The 23,380-nt window shown below is 37.1% G+C and overlaps 1 non-coding gene and 1 pseudogene across 1 annotated transcript; one reads left to right on the plus strand and one right to left on the minus strand.

The window, feature by feature from the left end:
- Nucleotides 1–17,226: 17,226 nt before the first annotated feature.
- LOC114195726 lies at nt 17,227–17,332 on the minus strand. The gene has a single exon (XR_003606559.1). It is a non-coding gene; the product is annotated as a small nucleolar RNA R71 (small nucleolar RNA).
- Nucleotides 17,333–18,378: 1,046 nt separating this feature from the next.
- Nucleotides 18,379–20,895, plus strand: LOC114194929 (annotated as a pseudogene).
- The last annotated feature ends 2,485 nt before the right edge of the window (nt 20,896–23,380 follow it).

Here is a 23,380-nt window from a genome sequence, read left to right on the forward strand (position 1 = left end):
TCCCAAATACGAACATAGTTCGTAATGTCCCAAGACTACCAAACCCTATTTACTAAGGAGGGCAATCTATCTGGACCCATCCGTACTGGCCATAACCAGCACACTCACACCGACAACACTCGCCAACCCGAGCTCAACTCAAGGGTTCCTCGTGTTCATCCGCCATCCCAAGCTCAACTTGAAGGATGCCATTCCGAGCTCAACTCGAGGAATGCTACGTGCTTAACCCCTATCCTGAGCTCAACTCAAAGGATACGTTCCGAGCGCAACTCAAGGAACCGAGTAATCTTACCTTTGAAGCATCGCCAAAGCTCTCGTAGATCACGCCTACAAAGTCCAACGACTAGGACTTACAACAGCCAAATCGCCTAGCGGGGGACACGTACTGCTAGGCGCTACCAGCTTCTCAACTGCCTGGTAGGGGACACGTACCGCCAAGCGCCAAGCGCCTCAAAATTCTCAAACACAACGCCACCGCTTGGCGGGTCAGCCCCCACCGCCAGGCGCCAGCGCTCCAGAACCCCACTATTTCTGCCTTTATCACCTGGCGGGATCTCTCGCTCCGTCAGGCACCACTCGCACCAGGAGCCCCTGTATACTGGCTATCGCCTGTCGGTCTCGACTCTACCGCTAGGCGCCCTGCACTTCAGATGTTCCTGTTTTTTATCGCTGTCGTCTGGCGGTCCCTACTCTGCCGCCAGGAGTTATACCAGTAACTTGCACTGTACTGACTTCCAGACTTAGTTATTCACTCAAACAAGTTCAATGGTTATATCCAAGTTCTATAGCAGTACCCACAATGCCTTGCATCCATTACGATCATTAGATCCAAAATATTCGCTTAATCTCATACTAGTATTAAGATTCTCAGCCTTAAGTTTACCACTCTATTTGCATCCAATGCTAGGCCACCCTTGTTTCGAGTGACAGTATTCTCAACATGCACTCACATAATCCTATTTCGATATTCAACACTGTTCCACTAAACTTACTACCATTTTCTCATTGCTACCTCAACCCCAAAGCACGTCCATTTCCTTCCTGAATTTCTAACATGATCCAGGTTCCTCTAATTACCAATTAATCCAAAATGCTTGAAGTTAATCCAACAAACTGGTTGATTATACTTATGGAACCTATACCAGCTGCTGCGTCATTCTACACCTCAACCACAAGTTCCTTATATTTAATTCTTGTTCCTTGCTTGCATAATTCATTCCCCAAGTTGCTATCCAATATTTGCTCTACCCGTCATATAACAAAACATCCTGACCATCCCAAAATCTTAGAGCCTTCAATATATCAGCAACCACACAGGGAGAGATATCTCTACAATAGCGCCTGGCGGTAGATCCCGTGCCGCTAGGCGGTGCGTATAAATTCTGGATTTTTCCAGGAATCCTCCTCCTTGCAATAGCCCCAAATCTCACCATTCAACCTTCGTCCTGTCTAATTTCTCCTAATTCACGCTCTAACTCAGTCATATACAGCCTAATGAGCACACCACCCTCAACCCTTACAATTTTCCCCTTAAAATTTCAGCACTAATTTACCTAACAGCAAAAATCCCCAATCTTTCCAGCCTTAACACTGTTCCATTCGAATTATCATCCATTACATGAAATTTAAAGATAGTTCAACATCAATTCATCCTTCAATAATTAACCCTGGTTTCCCCTCCGATCAAAATCACCCCAGAATCTCAAAATCATCAAAAACTGAACCAGAGTGATTCGCGTCGCCTGGTGGGTATTCATCACCGTCGAGCAACTCAACCAGAACCCAGAAAATTGGGTTTTCCAACACGCATCGCCTAGCAGTTGGGAGTTTACCGCCAGGAGGTTCCTTATCAGGAACCAAAAAATGGCAAAAAGATATGTGCCGCCTGGCGGGCTGTTCATAGCCGCCAGGCGGTTTCCAGAAAATTTCCAGAAACTCAGATTTTCAATGCAATAGTTAAGGGCCACCCACATACATATTATCAATCATACAATTATGCATAAAACTAGATAGAGTGTGGTTCAACTCCCCTAACCTGGTCTCCTTTGCTTAGAACTTGAAATTCTCCCTACACCAAGTGCCTCCTTAGTCTCCTCTCAATTCAGCCCCCAAGAATCTCACTCAAGCCTCACCACAACTAATGAAGTATTATCTTGTTTCCTTTTATAGTTATGAACATGGTGAAGTTGTTTAAGAAAGCTTTTTGAAAATTCCCACTGGACATTAAGATAGCATGCTATCTAGATGTGAAGGTTCATTTCTCAAGCTCATGAAAGGAAGAAGAGAGTTGGATTCAAGCTTAAACACACACGACAATAACAACACTTAAAGAGCAAAATGAAAGAAGAAACAATAAAAATGGAAAGCATAGAAGATGAAGAGTGGAAGAAGCACGCCACTCATAGGGGGGATCTAAGCCAACCAAGCCCTAGAGATGAGTGATTGTGCCGCCACTTGCAAGCAAGATAAGGCAAAGGTGAGTTCACTTCTAGGAAGGAGAGCTCACAAAAATTGGTGGTTGAATGCACAATATTTATAAAAAAATGATCAACCCTTTTACAAGACAAGGAACACCCTTTAAATAGGAGTTCATAGGGGTCCTTTAGCAAATACAAAAACATGAAAAATGATTAACTAGCAAACCCTAAACCTAATGTGAGAGTGAGTCTTGGCCAAGTGAAGGGAGATGATTGGTGGAGGCATTCCCATGAGGATTCTAGGCCAAAAGAGGAAGGAGACCAAGTGACCTTCTAAGGCATAAACCACAAAGGCAAAAGGAGACAAGGTACATGTCTACTTTTGCTTTTGCTTTATGCTTTTTGCTTTCCTCTCTCTTCCACTTCATCCAAGTGCTCCAATCACCAAGTGCCACCTAGCCATACTCTACTTTCTCTTAATTACCTACAAAACAAGACAAACAAGGATTAGCATGTTGGTTTAAGTTAATCTAATCTTGGTCAAAGGTAAACTTTGGATCAAAGTCAACAAGTCAACCAAAATAAGTCAACTAGAAACCAACTTAGGAAATCCAAACTAAAGTAATGCAAAACAAAGATAAAGGTGATGGAATATAAGACTCCCCTCTAGACATGCTTCTAGTGATCCTTCTTAAGGGAGCTTCTAAGGAGGTGGTCACGCCTTCATCATCCTCCCCTTCTTAGAGAGAATTCGACCACAAATTCTTAAACCATTCTTTGGGGGAGGCCAACCCTTGATGGCTATCACTTTTTCTTGGTCCACATAGACCCCATGTTGATTTATTTTGAAACCTAGGAAGATCACATGATCCATCCCAAACACACATTTCTCCATGTTAGCATACAAAAATGCCTTCCTTAAGGTCTCTAACACACTCCTTAAATGATGCAAGTGGTCATCTTGAGACATTCTATAAATGAGAATGTCATCAAAGTACACCACAACAAAGTTCCCTCAGAACTCTCTAAGAACATGGTGCATGAGTCTCATGAATGTACTAGGTGCATTGGTCAAGCCAAAAGGCATGACTAACCACTCATATAATCCAAACTTAGTCTTGAAAGAGGTTTTCCATTCATCACCTTCTTTGATTCTAATTTGATTGTACGCACTCTTCAAGTCTATTTCGGAAAAAATGGTTGCACCATGTAACTCATCAATCAAATCATCTAATCTAGGAATAGGATGCCTATACTTGATGGTATTGATAGCCCTAGAATCTATGCAAATTCTCCATGTTCCATCCTTTTTGGGGACAAGAATTGCGGGCATTGCACAAGGACTCATGCTATGTTGCACCCACCCCTTTTCTAACAACTCATTCACTTGTTTTTGAATTTCCTTAGCCTCCTCGGGACTAGTCCTATAGGCTGGCTTATTAGGCAAAGATGAGCCTTGTATGAAATCAATTTGGTGTTCTATACCTCTTAGGGGTGGGAGACCCTTTGGAGGTTCTTGAAAAACATCTTTGAACTCATCTAAGACTAATGACAAGTCTAAGGGACATCTAGAGTGAGGGTTTTGGAAGGAGGGGGAAGATTCACTAAGATAAGCTAGGAAGATGGGTTTTTGGGCAAGCATTACCTTCTTCACCCCTTTGAGGGTGATCATGCTCTTCTTGGACTCATTGCCATGCCCTTGCACCTTCTTTTGCGCCTTCTCTTCTTTTCATTTCTTTATCATTTGCAATTGGTCCTCATTGACTTCTCTTGGTGAAAGAGGTAGTAATGTGATCTTTTTGCCTTGGAAGCTAAATGTAAATTTGTTGGCATGGCCATCATGAAAAGCTTTTCTATCAAATTGTCATGGCCTTCCTAATAAAATATAGGTTGCTTCCATGGGCACTAAGTCACATAATACCTCATCTTTGTAGTTTCCAATGGAGAAGTTAATAAGGACTTGTTTGTCCACTTTAATCTCACCTTCCTCACTAAGCCAAGAAAGCTTATAGGGCTTGGCATGAGGGATGGTTTTCATGCCAAGCTTGTCCACAACCCTTGTGCTAGCCACATTAACACAACTTCCACTATCAATTATGAGGGAGCAAGTTTTGTTGTTGATTTGGCACCTTGAGTGAAAAATATTTTCTCTTTGGTTTTCAAATTCTTTAGGCACTTGGCCTAGCATGCGCCTAACCACCAACAAACCTCCTTCATTAGGTTTGATTTCATCATCACTTGAAGATTGGGAAGAAGTGTGGGAGGAAGAACTTTTAGGGGAGGGGGGAGAAGAATGTTCACTTTCAACCTCTCCTTTAGGGTTCAAGATCATATTCCTCTTTTTTGGGCAATTTGAAGCAATGTGACCATAGCCCAAACACTTAAAACATTTGATGGAACTAGTTCTTGAACTTTGAGAAGAGTTTGCACTTTCATGGGAGGTTCTAGACAAATTAGTCCTAGGTGGGTGGTCTTTGGAAGGTGGTTTCTCATCCTTTCTTTCTTTTCCTTTCCAAGTTCTAGAGTAGTATTCATTGTATGAAGTATTCCTCTTGGCCTCTTGTTTCTTTTTCAATTGACTTTCAACTTTTAAGGCCAAGTGTAAAATTTTGTCAAGAGTGGAATACTCATACAACTCAACTACATCTTGAACTTCTCTTCTAAGACCACTCACAAATCTAGCTACCTTTTCTTCTTCACTTTCAAATTGGAGTCCTACTTTGAGAAGCATGGACTCCATCATTTTAAAATATTCATTCACACACATAGACCCTTGTTGAAGCCTTTGGAGCTTCAAAAGAGTCTCCCTCCTATAGTAGGAAGGAACAAATCTAGCGCGCATCAATGTTTTAATGTCCATCGATGAGGCCGCGGGTGGCTCTTGGTTAATATTGTCCATACACAATTGATGCCACCATGTCATGGCATAATCTTCAAATTCTAAAACTACTAAATCTACTTGTTCTTGATCACTAACTAAATGAATATTGAAGATTTGGACCACTTTTTGCTCCCACTCTATGTAGAGGTTTGGATCATTCTCCCCCTTGAACTTTGGAATCTTGATTGGTGGAGGTTGTCTTTGTGGGAGTTGATTGCGCCTTCCACCACCATCATAGTCGTGTCTTCTTCTTCTTCCACCATGGCTAGAGTCCTCGGAAGATGACCTCCTCCTTCTCCTCTCATCTTCCCTAAGCTCAAGTCTTTGGATGTGCTCTTGTAGGAAGATCTCACTTTGCCTCCTATCCGCCCTCAATTGGTCAAAAGTTTCTCTCCTACTCACTTCCATCTCACATAAGATGTTGGCAAGGGTCATTTGTCCACTTTCTTGAGCCATAGGAGTCACCATGGGAGGGGAATAAGGTGAGGCCGACTCCTCCTCTTCTTCTACCTCCAAGATTGGATCCATATTCATGTTCCCACACCAAAAACTCACCAAAAACCGAGACAAGGAAGAGGTTAGCTAACAAACAATTCCAAACCCGAGACCAAGTGTGGTCTTCTCAAGCACCCAAGTGTTTTTTATTACACTCCCAAAGCACACAAGCAAGGCTAGCACTAAAAAACCTTCCAAACAAGTGAAAACACCTTTAAAGAGATGAAAACCTTTTCAAAGCTCAAACAAGTGGCTCGGCCACAACACTCTAGGAAGACAAGGAAAAGAAAACTACTAAGACAAAACAAAGATTACCTAAAGACAAGCAAGCAAAGCTAAAAAAAAACAAGAAAGTTTAACTTCTAAGGAAACTTGTTTTTAAAGACAAAACTTGAACAAGACTAAAACAATGAAAAACACTTTTAAGGACTCTATGGAAAGCATTTGAACAAGCCAAGATTATACCTCAAATTATGCATACACCATGAAAGATCATAACCAAGTCAAAGCATGGAACTAATTTGCCAATATCACCCAAAATCCAAGTATAAATTTGGTAGCATAACACCTAGTAAAAATGACCAAATGGATTCACCAAGCATTGTAAAAGCTCTCGGCCAAACTGTTTTTGGTCTTGAAAACACTTTTTCTTTTCAAAACTAGGTACTTAAAATGATGAGAAGGATGTTTTAGGGTGTCTTGAACACTTAGTTCCTTAAAATTAGGTCAAAATCAATTTCAAGGAGCATACAACAACACAAGGCATAGATCTCAAGCAATAGTTCAAAAACTTAGAAACAAAAACAAGAAAACTCAAAGAAGCATATGACAAGAGACTCAAGCAAAAGTTAGACACATTTGAAGACTTAACATGACATACACAAAGACACAAACATGTAGCTATCATGGATTTAAACTCATGGATTTGAGGCTCAAAGAGTAAGCATCAAAAGACATGTTATCCAACCACATTTAGGAGCAAAAGAGTCACAAAACCGAAGCCAAAATTGCCACAACATAACCTGAAAACGTTGTTTTTCGTATTCTCGGCAGCTCTGACCTTTTCTCACTCATTTGATCATAACTCTCTCCACAGAACTCCAAATGCATTAATTATTTTTTTGTTGGAAACTAGACTCACAGAGCTTTCTTTTGATATAAAGAACGTTACTTTTGGACCACTGAGCTAGCTGCAGTATTTTTTTCAAAAACGCACACGTTGTTGCCAGCACAGTTTTTATGTGGACCATTCAAAGATAACTACACAAGACAAGGTTAGAACATGAAAACACCATATTCAAGGACAACCAAAGCTCAAGATACCAAATGATGAAGGATTATCTTGTTTCCTTTAGAGTTATGAACATGGTGAAGTTGTTTACGAAAGCTTTTTGAAAATTCCCACTGGACATTAAGATAGCATGCTGTCTAGATGTGAAGTTTCATTTCTCAAGCTTATGAAAGGAAGAAGAGAGTTGGATTCAAGCTTAAACACACACGACAATAACAACACTTAAAGAGAAAAATGAAAGAAGAAACAATAAAAATGGAAAGCATAGAAGATGAAGAATGGAAGAAGCACGCCACTCATAGGGGGGATCTAAGCCAACCAAGCCCTAGAGATGAGTGATGGTGCCGCCACTTGCAAGCAAGATAAAGCAAAGGTAAGTTCACTTCTATGAAGGAGAGCTCACAAAAATTGATGGTTGAATGCACAAAGTTTTTAACAAAATGATCAACTCTTTTACAAGACAAGGAGCACCCTTTAAATAGGAGTTCATAGGGTCCTTTAGCAAATACAAAAACATGAAAAATGATTAACTAGCAAACCCTAAACCTAATGTGAGAGTGAGTCTTGGCCAAGTGAAGGGAGATGATTGGTGAAGGCATTCCCATGAGGATTCTAGGCCAAAAGAGGAAGGAGACCAAGTGACCTTCTAAGGCATAAACCACAAAGGCAAAAGGAGACAAGGTACATGTCTACTTTTGCTTTTGCTTTATGCTTTTTGCTTTCCTCTCTCTTCCACTTCATCCAAGTGCTCCAATCACCAAGTGCCACCTAGCCATGCTCTACTTTCTCTTAATTACCTACAAAACAAGGCAAAAAAGGATTAGCATGTTGGTTTAAGTTAATCTAATCTTGGTCAAAGGTAAACTTTGGATCAAAGTCAACAAGTCAACCAAAATAAGTCAACTAGAAACCAAGTTAGGGAATTCAAACTAAAGTAATGCAAAACAAAGATAAAGGTGATGGAATAGAATACTCCCCTCTAGACATGCTTCTAGTGATCCTTGAGGGAGCTTCTAAGGAGGTGGTCACGCCTTCATCATCAACTCAGAATTCGTGCTTAGTTTCTGGTATAACTTCAGCCTTGCAAAACCCTATCTATTAACCAAATTTGGCTTTTAAAGGGTGCCTAAAAGCTAGGTTAATAATCCAAAACTAAAATGCAACTTAATTGGTGGTTAATTGCCATTCATTGTCCCATTATGGCATGTTTTACAGCCACCCTTGGTTGCTAGTTCCTCTAGAACTTACGTTAACCCTTCACATTCAAGCCAAAGCCAAAAAATAGCAAAAGAATGTTTAATTTGGGTTCTCCAAGGTTTGAACTCACAACTATGCAATTGTCAAATCAATGCTAAACCATCATGTCAATTCACGTTTCTTTCTAACTAATATAATCCAATTACTATATTATTCCATACCATGATCATATATGTAAAATATAAAAATCACATAAAGCACACATAAATGTCATGCATAGGACTCGAACCCAAGTCATCTCACATAATTAAAGTACTCTCAACCACTTGAGCTAGTACTTTTTCACATCATTTAAGTTAAAATTAATTACCATAAATGCTCTCCCTACCCGCATTTATTAATTATTTATTTATTTAATTAATTAAATTTCGCGGGTCTTACAGAATCTAAACACAGATTAGATGAAAGTAGAAATTTTCTCTCACAGAGCAAGAAATTACAAAGTAACAACACACAAGGAAAAAGGCTCAATATTGAGCAATTAAAGGATCCAGGAAGCCTAACTGAACAACAACTTTCCCCCAACATCACGATCACCAAGAGTTTCCACATCTGTTCATACCAAGAATTTGGTGATCATCGCAAAAAGAAAAAGCCAAACAGAAACATAGACACAGACACGATCACCAAGAGTCTCCACATCTATTCACACCAAATATGCACTTGTGTTGGTTTCTAAACTTTGTAGAGTCTAGACACAAGGGGTTATCACCCATCACAAGGTTAATCCCATTATGTCTCAGGCTCAAACACCTCCCAAAACTAGGATCTCCTGCCACTCTCACCACATAATTCATTCTACTTGGTTGTTCCTAACAAATGATAATCTTTAGACTCTATCACAGTATAACCGTCTACCACAAATTGTTAAAATAATCTCTTAGATCTTAGTAGTGTTTGTGCTTCATTTTGTCGTGTCTGAATTCTACAACTGAACCATTCTCTAATTGTTAGGCGATTTCTTTTTGTGTTGTTTGAAATAGTTGTATCATGATGGCTAACATCGTGTCTATATCCACCTACGCCATATGGGAATAGTAAAGGATACTGAAATTCTAAGTAACTGGTGTGTAACTCATTATTTTTTTTGCAATCTTCCACTTTTGTTTTCCATTATAATATCCTTGAAGAAGCAATATCAATATCACCAACTATCAATGTTGCTACTTTTGAAACGTTAGGAATATTATATATCCTTCCATCTTTAGTCCTATCAACAATAAGTCGTAGATTAAGCTTATCAAATTGTTGTTCTCTGTAACGATCTGTTGCCATTCTAAATGATTTTGCATGAACATTGTGTTCATCTAACATGTGTGTTATTTTTTTCACAATTTCCACATCTATCTTTTTTTTATTCTTGAAATGTAAATAGATCAATTAGCAATGTACATAATTTGATGTTGTTGTATACAAGGCAAATTATTCAATTAAATTACTGTAATGAATTTTGTTCCTAGTATGGTAGATGTAGAATTGGGAAAATTTTGGTACATGTCCTGCAAGTGGAAGAGGACTTCCAATCTTATGATAAGTTTGGCCTTGCATCCGCAAGTTAGGTGGACCATGACAATTGTTATAGTTGTTATCAACTTTGGCCCTAGGTGATGTAAATGCAAACATCATATTATATGTTCTGATATTTTGTTGATAATTTCTTGATTCATTTGAGTGTGATTTGAATAATAGCTTCTGCAAAACAATGGGCGGATCTTTCAACAATGGTAACTGTAGTTTGCCATTTCCACAACACAATTGAAATTTGGGATTAGCAATATGTGGATGTTTCTTGATCCTCTAGTTTTTTGACCCATGCAATGCATGTGATTATTTTTATTATTCATTACAAATTATAATGTGTAAGAAAAAGTTTAGATTAATATTTTATTATTAATTTAATTTAAAAATTTAATGATGTATAAATTAATATATAAAATGTTAAACTTAGATAAATGTAATTAGAGATAACAACGCAAAAGAATGAGAATGCTATCTGAATGATTCAATTGAACATAAAAGTTTTGATAAAGTTATTAGTATAATGTTTTATGTTTAACATACTGCAGAAATCATATTGTTTACATAATAATAATTAAAAATTCCGTTCCAATAAAATGATTTATTCCTTAAAATCAAATATTTTGTTTCATCAATATATTATATTCTGAAACACACATAATTTTTGTTGACAATTGAAGCCATATTCATGAAGCGTCAAAGAAAATATGTCATATAACCAAGTTCAATAACCATAACTGATGAAGTACACCATCTTCAACAACAACATTACAGAATTAAGCTTAATCTAATCACAACAACAACCATTAACAAACACTTCAATATTTGGTTCGATGAAATCATTATCTACTTGAAAGACAACAATATCACCTTTTTTAGTCATTTTTAGAACAAAATAGCTTCCAACCTTGGCCTATCTTTGTTGAACTTCTATGTTTCTTCGATATTAGGATTTTGCAATTGACTATAGTTTTAGGCCCTATAAGAACACATCTTCTACATTCTCCTCCCGAATGAAGTTGGCAAACTTTGATGGCAAGTGTTGCATGATTCATAAAGTTATTGTTAGTACATTCAGTATTTTCATTTAATTACATGTAAATTGATATTAAATTATACTTGTAAGGATAAAAAAAAATCAGAAGGCATATACCAAGTGATTTGCTTGCTTTGATACTTTGTCAATTTTACTGAAAATATAGATCTTGTATCTTGATGACTGATACGACACATAAATGTTGTCAAACTCCTTGGTGTACAACCACCTTTAAACACGGTTAGGTGAAATAAAGAATTTCCCAAATACTGATACTGGATGTGAGAGTCACTTTGGCTGTCATACAAATCTCTCATATTACTCCAACCTTTAGTGATTCTTGGGTTATCTGAATCCATGATATAGGTAATTGTCGTGCTCTTACCATTTACATCTATCAAGTGGCATTGTGGACCTAATTCGTGTGCATAACCAACAACAAAGTGTCAATCGATAAATCCAAATGGCTACAAATTAATAAAGACAATAAATTATTTTCCAACAATAAATAAAAACATGAACAATTTTTTCTCTGCAACGAAATGAAAACATAAACACAAACATATATAAGTTATGAACTAACTCTTATATATCGCTTATAAGTACAAAATATTATTCTTCAAAATATAATTAATGGTTAGAAAACAATGATATTAAAATTTAAAAGTAATACAAAAAATAAAAAATAAAGTCGTATGTATTTATTATAAATAAAAAAAATTAAAAGTTTAAAAAGTAATACAAAATATTAAAGCCAGTAAATAACAAATAAAATAAGAACAAATTTTAAATCTTTAGAATAGTTGCAACGAAAAGAAATTTCAGTACTATATTAACCTACAAAATATTTAAAAATTAATAATAAAAAAATAAAACACAAAATAAGAAAAAACAAATAAATAATTAAATAATGAAAGGAAGTCTATATTATATATATTATGTATTTATAAAAAATATTAAACAAACGTTGATACAATTAAAATAAAAAAGAATAATTCTTTAAAGTTCACCTAATTAAAATAGAAACCAAAACTGATTGTATAAATGGAAATGAATGTGTGTGTCTGTTTGGTTCAATAATTTTGTATCTAAAAAAATTAATTAACCAAATGAAAATATATAACAATCAGAAAATTAAAATCAAATGACAATACATTTCAACTCTTCCCATCTCCGCCTTCCACCGAAAGATTAGGCATCAGTACATTCTCTTCCACGGATTGTTTTATCTCCATCTCGACTACATATTTTCCTATTTAATCCTACTACATTGATATTCTGTGTTTAGCATTCTAGCAAAAATCTTACCTTTTTAATGAGGATGATATAGTGGGAATGAGGATGATAAAGTGGGAACACATACCACTAAATCGTTGACAACACAGAACACATACAACAACAAATATCAATGCTTTTCAACAATGTATTTCTGTGGTAAAATTTACAGCATACCTGACAACATATGTAGATGGTGTTGAACTTCCAAAGTATTGTTGTGTGGTTTTGAGTTTGCTCCATCTCCATTTCTCTAATTGAAGAAGAAAGTCACGGTTGAAATATATGGGAAAGTGAAAATTCTGGATGGAATGGTAAAGTGAAAGTTGGAAATGGAATGGGAAAGTTGATCACGTACAAACAGTGAAAAGGAATCCTAGTTCAAACTGCCAACACAACTTCAGTAACATACAATTGTACAAAAGTTTTTGGAAATACTTTAATATATAAAGTAACTGAAACATAAAGTATTTAAAAATAACTATAACATATCATTTTTCATATTCGTTTTAGAATTTATTCAAATCTATAAATTTATAAGGTTCATTATTTAACGTTATATAATTAAAAGAAATAATTAGATGTAGTTCAAACATGTATCGATGACCAACTACTTTTCAATATCGTTGCAACTATAAAAAAAAATTATCAAAGTGTATATTATACATTATTGCATAATCATTTCAGTTCTGTTGAAGTCATTATAATTTGCAACAAAAGAAAGGAATTAGAGGTAAAGCTACAATAATTGACAAATTATAAGAATGTTGTTAAAGTAATTTGTATACCTCTTATCAAAGATTTTCAAATATTTTTTTTGTAAACCACATTTGTAGTTGTAGTGGTTACTTCATCCAGAATTAAGATTTTTAGTCCTTTCTTGATGTCACTCTAGAAATTGCTATGTACAATTGTCTATGAGTAAAAACTGGGCGAGAAAGATAAAGTCCAACTTTAGAAAGAGTTTGGCCTTGACTTTTGTTTATTGTCATTGCAAAGCATAGCGATATTGGAAATTGCCTCCTTTGAAATTTGAACGGGATGCTGGAATCATAAGGTGTCAAGTTCATTCTTGGTATGAAAATTTTGTCACCAACATTTTTGCCTATTATTACCGTAGTAGAGATAACATTCTTTTCCAAATCATTAACTTGCAACCTTGTACCATTGCAAAAACCATTTGGTTGATCAATGTTTCTTAAAAGCATAATTGGTACGCCAACTTTCAATTTAATCCTATGATTTGGAATTCCTGAACATTTGATATCATTTAGAAACTCTTGAGTAAACCACTCACCTTGAATCTCTTAATCATCATCTGATTGGCAAGGTGTGTCTGAACTTAAATAACTTTGTTCTTCACCAGAAATCGAAGATAAAATGAAGTCATTTACTTGTTCAAGACTATCAATAGTAGGGCAAAGTATAGTGTCGTCATCAAAGAAGCCAAGAGTTGTTATATTTTCAATTAGACCATCATAAACAAATTTGACTAAAGAAAGTAAAGGTGTTTCACTTTCTTGAATTAGAAGATCTGTTGGTATTGAAATGTTCGCTTCACCATTTTCATTCAAATTCATATTGCATCTCCAATTTTAAGAATCCAATCAACAAATTCTTGTATATCTATTACACTATCATTTGAAACAACACTCTTTAACCTCATGTTTTGTGATAGCTTAAGAATTGTGGAATATTGCCATAAATCAGAGTAGTTAATTAATGTGGTGTGTTTGGGCTTGTCCCAATTATTGATAAAAACGGATGGAGACTTCAAAATTTGCCCCAATTCGAGGGTATAGATTGGTCTCGGGGTGCAAATGTGTTTGAGCTTACCCTAGTTGCTGATAGCATGAGAATGTTGAAAATAATTGGAGACTTCATACTAGTTGCCCGAATGTAGGCCTGACAATCAAAGTTAATAATTGTCCAAATTCAAGATATCTAACTATAATGTATGAACAACAAGTAAAATGTCTCCCCAATTTATTTCAAGGTGAGAATAATGAGTAATGGTAAGAGAAAGGTAGATCAAAGTTTAGGCTCAAAGCAGAAATTATGATAGGAAACAAATGAAGAATGAGAGAATGAGAGGGCATGACCTTGATTTAACTTGACTACTCATGCTAATTTTGATCTCTATGGAAACATGTCAACCAAAATTAAATTGCCCCAGTGTTTGAAAGCAAATCTTTGAACACTTTTCCAATTTTTTTGACAAACTTCTTAACATGACAATATATTTTCCTTTAAATTAAAGTTTTCGAAAAACAACAACCAATCATTGATTTGTGTGGACTTTATTAGGCTTGTATTGCGGCCAAGGCTAAGGGATATATAAAAAAATGGATAGTGAAGACTTAAAATAAATGGTATAAAGCCTATTTAAAACAAGGGTCTTTATCTAACGTTGCACCTAAAATTCATTTGACTACCTTTGTTCACCACTTTTTTCCACTTTCCAACTCTTGTTTCTCTTTTTTTTTTGCATAACCAATTTTTTACCCACACACTTATCTTTTTGCACTCCTGGGCAAAATTGAGCAATCTCAAAACTTGTTATGAGGTATTTTATTTCACATCAACATTGGATCAAAGGAATAAACATCACTGAAGACAAATTAATCTTAACTTTAGCTGCATCAACAAACGTTAAAATATCCAAAAATAATTTATGCAGCTAAAAATCACTTTTTAACACATTTTATCACACAAGCTCAAACAGCCTAATTAGAAAAGAATTGTTAATTAAACCACTCTTTAAGCACACAAATTTAATTAAATGCCCACAATTAAACATTAAATGAGGGCAAAAATATGCACTTAGGAAAATCGATTATCCTGAGCTGAGTCAAATTTTTCAGAAAAGCGCTGGAATAATCGATTATCACCTCTGATAATCGATTATCTGCTCAAAATTTTGTTTTCAGATAATGCATTGGAATAATCGATCATCACTAATAATCGATTATCCTTGTCAATTTGAACGTGTGATAAGTGCCAAAAATGAGTAATTTTCATATGAAATGAGGGCACTTATGTTCTCAATTTGTATTTATATCATGATTAATTCTCCTTAAACCTAGAATAGAATGAGCTTCCAAGTTCTTTTTGTTGAAAAGAAGTCACTTGATCCCTGTTTTGGTAAATTTCAGGTACAATAGAGTAGAGAAAGGAAAGAACTTAGGAGGAGCAAAGGAGAAAGCAAGAAAGGAAGAAAATAGAAAAAAAATGTTGTCAAGGTCGCTCAAATTTAAGCATGCTCGCTTAAGCTAAAACCATTGCCGCCATTCTCGCTCAAGCGACGCAGGAGCTCGCTTAAGCGAGCGCTCGTGTAGTGAAGACCTTCCTTTGCCGCCATTCTCGCCCAAGCGAGTTCAGATGCTGCCAATCTCGCCTAAGCGAGATCCTTTCTTCAGCTTGAAGTACTCTTGCTCGCCTAAGCGAGATGTTGGCTTCAGCACATCTCGCCCAAGCGAGAGGCTTTCTTTGGGATGAAGAATGCTGTCTCGCTCAAGCGAGACTTAGGTAGCTTGAGCGAGACTTCGTGGGTATATATTCTTCATGCATCAGAAGGTGATTTTTTAGCTTGGAATTTTTGGAGAAGAAGACGTTCGTGCTGCAGAGCTGCTACCAGGAGCATTACAGTTTCTCATTTTCTTCTTCTTCTTCTTCTTAGCTCATAGGATTTTGTTGGCTACCATGAGTGGCTAATCTTCTCCTTTGGGATTGAATGTAATCTACTCGAACTTGGATGTAATCTGGTGATATTTATATATAGCATTTCTGTTTTACTCAGTATTGGTATTATTGTTTTGCTCTTAATGCTTACTTCTATTTGATCAATAGATGTTTTGATTTTGATTTTTAGATCTGACTGGAAAGTATTTCTGAAAATCTGATTTGAACAATGATACTTGATATACTGTGATGCTAGGAATAGATCTCAATATATCAATTGCTTTTAACACTCGACCGTAATGTTGGATAGTTTGTTGAATATGTGAGGAATCAATATTCAGGAAACTAATCTTATGAATTTTATACGCGAGGGATCGGTATAAATGATTTTTGAGTGTGCATCAATATTGGTATTTTCAGATGTTATATATTATATTCATCCAGATTACAAACAAGGGAGATAGATGAAATTCAATCCCAGTTTCTTTACTGTATTTTCTAAACTTTTCTGCTTTTACTATATTAATTTCATGCAATAGTAATGTCAAATCAAATTAAAATCTTTGTATATATATGCTGATTGAGATAATTAGTTATTTTAACTGAATCCGTTCCTCGTGGGTTCGACACTCCTACTTTAAATCATTATACTACAGTTGACTTTGGTACGCTTGCCAAAAGGCCAACAAGTATTTTTGGCGCCGTTGCCGGGGAACGGTGTTCTTTTGAATTTCTAGTTATCTCATCCAGCTTTGTATATATTTTTTTTTCTTTATTAGATAGCTTATTAAATTTTCCCTTTGTACTAATCCTTGCTTGAGCTATTTGATTTATGCTCTTAAGAGGTCAGGTTCCTGAAGATCGATTAGCATTTGACCCGGAGATAGAAAAGACAGCTAGAAGGAACAGAGGCAAAAGCAAAAAGAAGCAAGGAAAGACAAGTGAAGAATCTTCCAGTACTTCAATCACACCTCAATCAGAAAACATGGAGAATTAAAGACCAGCTCCAGCCAGGAAGACACTTGGAGACTATGCTATGCAACAAGGACCGAGATATTTTTCTAGCATAGCAATACCATCCACCACTAAAACTCTAGAGATGAAGCCAGCTTTCCTCAGCTTGATTAGTTCTCATCAATTCACTGGAATGGATAATGAAGATCCATACACTCATCTCTCTACATTCTTTGAATTGATAGGAACCATGGGCTTTCAAGAAGGAGATCTTGAGCATGTATACATGCGGTTGTTTCCTTTTTCTTTGGCAGGTAAAGCAAAGGAATGGCTTAAGTCACATCCAAATCAGAGTTTGAATAGCTGGAAGGATGTTGAGGAGAAATTTTTGAACAGATTCTTTCCACCATCTCGCTACATCAAAGCCAAAGCTGATATTTCGACGTTTAGGCAAGGACCAGATGAGCCATTCTGTGAAGCTGGGAGCGGTTCAATTCCTTATTGAGGAAATGCCCAAATCACGGATTTGAGGATATTGCTCAGTTGAACATATTCTGTAATGGTCTGAGGCCTGACACCAAGATGATATTAGATGCAGCAGCAGGTGGAACAATGATGAGTGTAGATGCGGAGCAAGCAACAAGAATCATTGAGGCATTAGCATCCACAGATCATCAAGCTCAGCATAATAGGCAAATTGTTCAGAGGAAGGGAGTGCTTGATCTTAGTACTACAGATGCGATTTTAGCTCAGAATAAGATTCTGACTCAACAGATTGAAGCACTGACGAAGCAAATGTCTAAATTACCAGAGCAGTTGCAAGTTGTGCAATCTTCTCCTAGTCAACAACCCATGAGATGTGACTTCTGTGGAGGAGATCATCCAAATGGTCATTGTTCTTATCAGAGTAGCTCACAAGGAGAAGTTCAATATGTGAGCAACCAAGGAAGACCAGGAAATTTCTCCAACAATAACAACTTTTCACAGGGGTGGAGAAACAATCCAAATCAGAACTTTGGATGGAAGCAAGATGCTGGTCCTTCAAACAGACAACCTCCTTATCAACAACAACAACAACATTATCCTTCGGTGCATGACAGAACATCTAAACTGGAGGATACTTTAGAAAAGTTTATGCAAGCTTCTTTGACTAATCAGAAATATACAGAAGCTTCAATCAGAAATCTCGAAACACAGGTTGGACAGTTGGCGAAACAATTATCAGATCAGCAGACAAGTCAATTTTCAGCCAACACACAGACTAATCCCAAGGAGCATTGTAAATCTATTACCACCCGAAGTGGTAAAGTTGTGGGAAGAGGGATTGGAGACAACCTGGGTGTAGAAGAGGAGGTGTTGGAGGAAAAAGAGAGAGAGAATGAAAAAATGAGTGTGAGGGAGAGGAAGGACAAAATAAAAGAGAGTTTGTAAATAAGAGAGAAGAAAAGGAAGAAAAAAATAAAAGTGAGGAGAAAAAGAGGGAGAAGGGTGAGAAACAGGTGTCTCAGTTGAAGAGCCTACCATACCCTCAAAATCCTCCAAAAAAGACAAGGAAAGGCAGTTTGCAAGATTCATGGACATTTTCAAGCGACTGCAGATTAACATCCCTTTTGTGGAAGCTATGGAGCAGATGCCGACATATGCAAAATTCATGAAAGAGCTCCTAACAAAAAAGAGAAGATTCTCTGAAGAGACAGTGGAGCTTGAAGTAGGGTGTAGTGCTATAATTCAGAAATCATTACCTCAGAAATCTAAAGACCCTGGGAGTTTCACTATTCCAGTTACAATCGGGACATTACCAGTGGGAAGGCATTGCTTGATCTGGGTGCTAGTATAAATCTGATGCCTTTGTCTATGCTAAAGAGAATAGGAGATCTGGAAGTAAGGCCTACACGGATGACATTACAGCTAGCTGACAGATCCATGAAGTATCCCTATGGTGTGGCAGAGGATGTCTTGGTTAAGGTTGACAAATTCATGTTCCCAGTTGATTTTGTAGTAATGGATATTGAGGAAGACACTGAAGTTCCTCTAATACTGGGAAGACCTTTCATGAAGACGGCCAAGGTCATTATTGATGTTGATGATGGCAAATTAAAGGTCAGGGTGCAAGATGATGAAGTCAACTTTAATGTATTTGAAGCAATGCAGCACCCGAAAGACAAGCAACAATGCTTCAGGATGGATGTGATAGATGGATTTTTTCTAACATCCAGGAAGCAATTAGCAAAGGCAAGCCCATTGGAAAAAGCTTTGATTGGTGCTTGTGATGATCTGGAGGAAGATGAAGAAAAGGAAGTTGATGAATACATGACACATCTAAATTCAGCAAAAGAAATTGCATCAAATGATATACAACCTGAGAAATTGCAGCAAGAAAATAGAACTGAAAGTCAGAAGCTGGAGCTAAAGGTATTACCTCCTCATTTAAAATATGTTTTTCTTGCAGATGGAGGTAACAAACCAGTGGTGATCAGTAGTGCTTTAACGGCTTCTGAAGAACAAAAGTTGATTTCAGTTCTTAAAGCCAATGAGGGTGCAATAGGTTGGACTTTATCCGATCTTAAAGGAATTAGTCCATCCTACTGTATGCACAGAATTCATATGGAGCAAGACTACAAGCCTGTAGCACAGCCTCAACGGCGATTGAATCCAACCATGAAAGAGGTAGTCAAGAAAGAAGTAATGAAGTTACTTGATGCAGGTATGATCTATCCAATCTCCGACAGTGCCTGGGTCAGCCCGGTCCAGGTAGTTCCAAAAAAAGGAGGTATGACTGTTATTTGTAATGATAAAAATGAATTAATTCCTACTAGAACAGTCACAGGTTGGAGAATGTGTATAGATTATAGAAAATTAAATCAGGCCACTAGGAAAGATCATTTTCCTTTGCCTTTCATGGATCAAATGCTAGAAAGGTTAGCAGGGCAAGCTTTCTATTGTTTTCTGGATGGATATTCTGGTTATAATCAAATTGTAGTGGATCCAGAAGACCAAGAAAAAACTGCTTTTACTTGTCCTTTTGGTGTGTTTGCTTACAGGAAAATGCCGTTTGGATTGTGTAACGCACCAGCAACTTTTCAACGATGCATGCTTGCAATTTTCTCGGACTTAGTGGAAAAATGCATAGAAGTCTTTATGGACGACTTCTCTGTATTTGGGGCTTCATTTGATCAATGCCTGGAAAACTTAAACACCATACTGAAGCGGTGTGTTGATACTAATCTGGTTTTGAATTGGGAAAAGTGCCATTTTATGGTAACTGAAGGTGTGGTGCTGGGCCACAAAATCTCTGCTAAAGGTATTGAAGTTGATAAAGCTAAAGTGGAGATCATTGAAAAGCTGCCACCACCCAAAAATGTAAAGGGTATCAGGAGTTTTTTAGGCCATGCTGGGTTCTACAGACGATTCATCAAAGATTTCTCCAGAATTGCCAAACCACTCAGCAATCTGCTCAACAAGGATACACCTTTTAATTTTGATGTTGAATGTTTCCATGCATTTGACTTGTTAAAACAGAAATTGGTTTCAGCTCCTGTGATAATTGCTCCTGATTGGAATTTAGGCTTTGAGTTAATGTGTGATGCAAGTGACTATGCCATAGGAGCAGTTTTAGGACAGAGGAAATCCAAAGTTTTTCATGCTATACACTATGCTAGCAAAGTCCTTAATGAAGCTCAAATTAATTATGCAACAACTGAAAAGGAATTGCTAGCTATAGTTTATGCATTGGAAAAATTTAGAGCATATTTGATTGGTTCATCTGTCACTGTATATACTGATCATGCTGCAATTAAATATTTGTTAACCAAATCTGATTCAAAACCAAGACTAATTAGATGGATTTTATTGTTGCAGGAATTGATTTGGTGATCAAGGACAAAAAGGGAAGTGAAAACTTTGTAGCTGATCATTTGTCTAGATTGGTGAATACTGAGGTGACCAACACTCAATCAGAGGTGCAGGAGGAGTTTCCTGATGAAAATTGATGATGGTGCAAGAAAGGCCATGGTTTGCTGACATGGCCAATTTCAAAGCTGCAGGGGTCATACCTGAAGATTTTAATTGGCACAGAAGAGGAAATTTCTGAAAGATGCACACCAATATGTGTGGGATGATCCTCATTTGTTCAAAATTGGAGCTGATCAATTGTTGAGAAGGTGTGTATCCAATGATGAGGCAAAAAGCATTCTGTGGCACTGTCATAGTTCCCCATATGGAGGGCATTTAATGGAGAGAGGACAGCTGCAAAAGTCCTCCAGTCTGGATTTTATTGGCCCACCTTATTCAAAGACGCACACAAATATGTGCAACACTGCAATAGCTGTCAGAGAATAGGGGGAATTTCAAAAAGACATGAAATGCCACTGAATATCATTTTAGAGGTTGAGGCTTTTGATTGTTGGGGAATTGACTTTGTGGGACCACTGCCATCTTCTTTCACAAATGAATACATTTTGGTGGCAGTTGATTATGTGACAAAGTGGGTTGAAGCAGTAGCAACTCCTAAGGCCGATGCCAAAACTGTAATCAAATTTCTCAAGTGGAACATCTTTTGCAGGTTTGGTACTCCAAGAGTGTTGATTAGTGATGGTGGTTCACACTTTTGCAATGCTCAACTTCAGAAATGTTGGAACATTATGGAGTGCGGCATAAAATTGCATCACCTTATCATCCACAGACCAATGGACAAGCGGAGGTGTCAAACAGGGAAATCAAGCGTATTCTAGAGAAGACTGTAGCATCTTCAAGAAAAGATTGGTCAATGAAGTTGGATGATGCACTCGGGCATACAGAACTGCTTATAAATCTCCCACAGGTTTATCCCCATTCCAGCTGGTATATGGTAAGTCATGTCACTTACCGGTTGAACTGGAACACAAGGCATTCTGGGCCTTGAAATTCTTGAATTTTGATCCAAAGGCAGCAGGAGAAAAGAGAAAATTACAGCTGCAAGAATTGGAAGAAATGAGACTCAGCGCTTATGAGTCCTCTAAGCTCTACAAGGAAAAGATGAAAGCTTATCATGATAAGAAAATTCTCAAAAGAGAATTTTATCCTGGTCAATCAGTGTTATTGTTCAATTCCAGGTTGAGGCTATTCCCTGGAAAGCTAAAATCAAAATGGTCAGGACCATTTCTTGTCAAGAAGTGAGACCTTATGGAGCCATTGAACTAGAGGATCCTGAATCTAAAAGGAGCTGGGTTGTAAACGGGCAAAGGTTGAAGCCCTATCTTGGTGGTGAGATTGATAGGCTCGCCACAATCATTCAACTTGATGAACCTTAAATGAAACAGGCGTCAGGCTCGTGACGTTAAACAAGCGCTTCCTGGGAGGCAACCTAGTGTTTTAATTATGTTTTTGCACTTTAATTTCATCTTGTGTGATTAAATGTGTTTGTGTATTTAAGTATGTGTTTGTGTTTAAAGTTCTATGTTTATGTGTAAAAAGGTCAATTTTAGCATCCAATCATCTCAATAAGGCAAACCATGCAATTTTGGTTGTTTTCAAGAAAACTGGTATTTTAAGCATGGAATGAGTTTTGGTGCCAGAATTGAGATTATCAAATGCTAAAAATTGCCTTGTTTGGCCAAATTGTGAAATTTGAGTTTAAAAGCTTGATTTTGAGTTTGTTGATGTGACACCTTTTGGAATGATAGAGAATTGACTGAAGTATGGTTTGATGTGTGTTTTCGAGTTATTTGGATTGAAAGGATCATGAATTAAGTGAGGAGAAGTTGAGCAAAAATTTGAGAAGTGGCAAAATCAGAGTTTTCCAAAACTGCACAAAATCTCGCCCAAGCTAACATGTCTCGCCTGGGCGAGATATGCAGAACCTGAGCCAACCAATTTCTCTGATATACTCGCTTAAGCGAGTAGTGGCTCGCCTGGGCGAGAATGCCCTGCACCAGGGGTGATTTGGGCGACACAGCCTCGCTGCGCGAGACTTCTTAATTTTTCCTCTCACGCTCATCTCGCTTAAGCGAGAATGGCTCGCTTAAGCGAGAATTCGCGTTTAAGTGGGGGACAGTGGCAGATTTGTTCACTTTCTCTCTTCTCTCCAAACCCTCGCTCACCTTCTCTTCTCTTCAATTTTGAGCGCGCCTTCACTCATTCAATTCTCTGCATTTTAACTACAAATTTTGTCTCCTTTTGCTAATTTCACTTCAAGGTAAGTTCTTCTTCCTCATTTTCTTCATTTCCATCAAGCATAGTCATGTTTTTGTGCTCTTGTAAACCCTAGGTAGTATCCATGCTATAATTTGATGCGTTTTGTGTTTATACTGTGGGGTTTAGTTTGAATTGATGCTGAAATTGAAAATGTGGGTTGCTTATGGTTGACTTGTTTCAAAAATGTTCACCATTTGAAAATGCACTCCATGTGTTTGATAAAATGCCATGTTGAAATTGTTCTTGTTTGTGATTGGTTAGTGAATTAGGCTGAATTGGTCATGTTTTTGGTGGGTTAATTCTCATACTTGCAGGTCAATGGCTAGAATGAAGACAACAGCTAAACATCCCGTTATTGAAACCAATAAAGGGAAAAGGAGAAGACGTGCAAGCAGCTCTTCTCC

This window comes from Vigna unguiculata, chromosome 8 (genome assembly GCF_004118075.2).
Source record: "Vigna unguiculata cultivar IT97K-499-35 chromosome 8, ASM411807v1, whole genome shotgun sequence".
NCBI classification, from domain to species: Eukaryota; Viridiplantae; Streptophyta; class Magnoliopsida; order Fabales; family Fabaceae; genus Vigna; species Vigna unguiculata.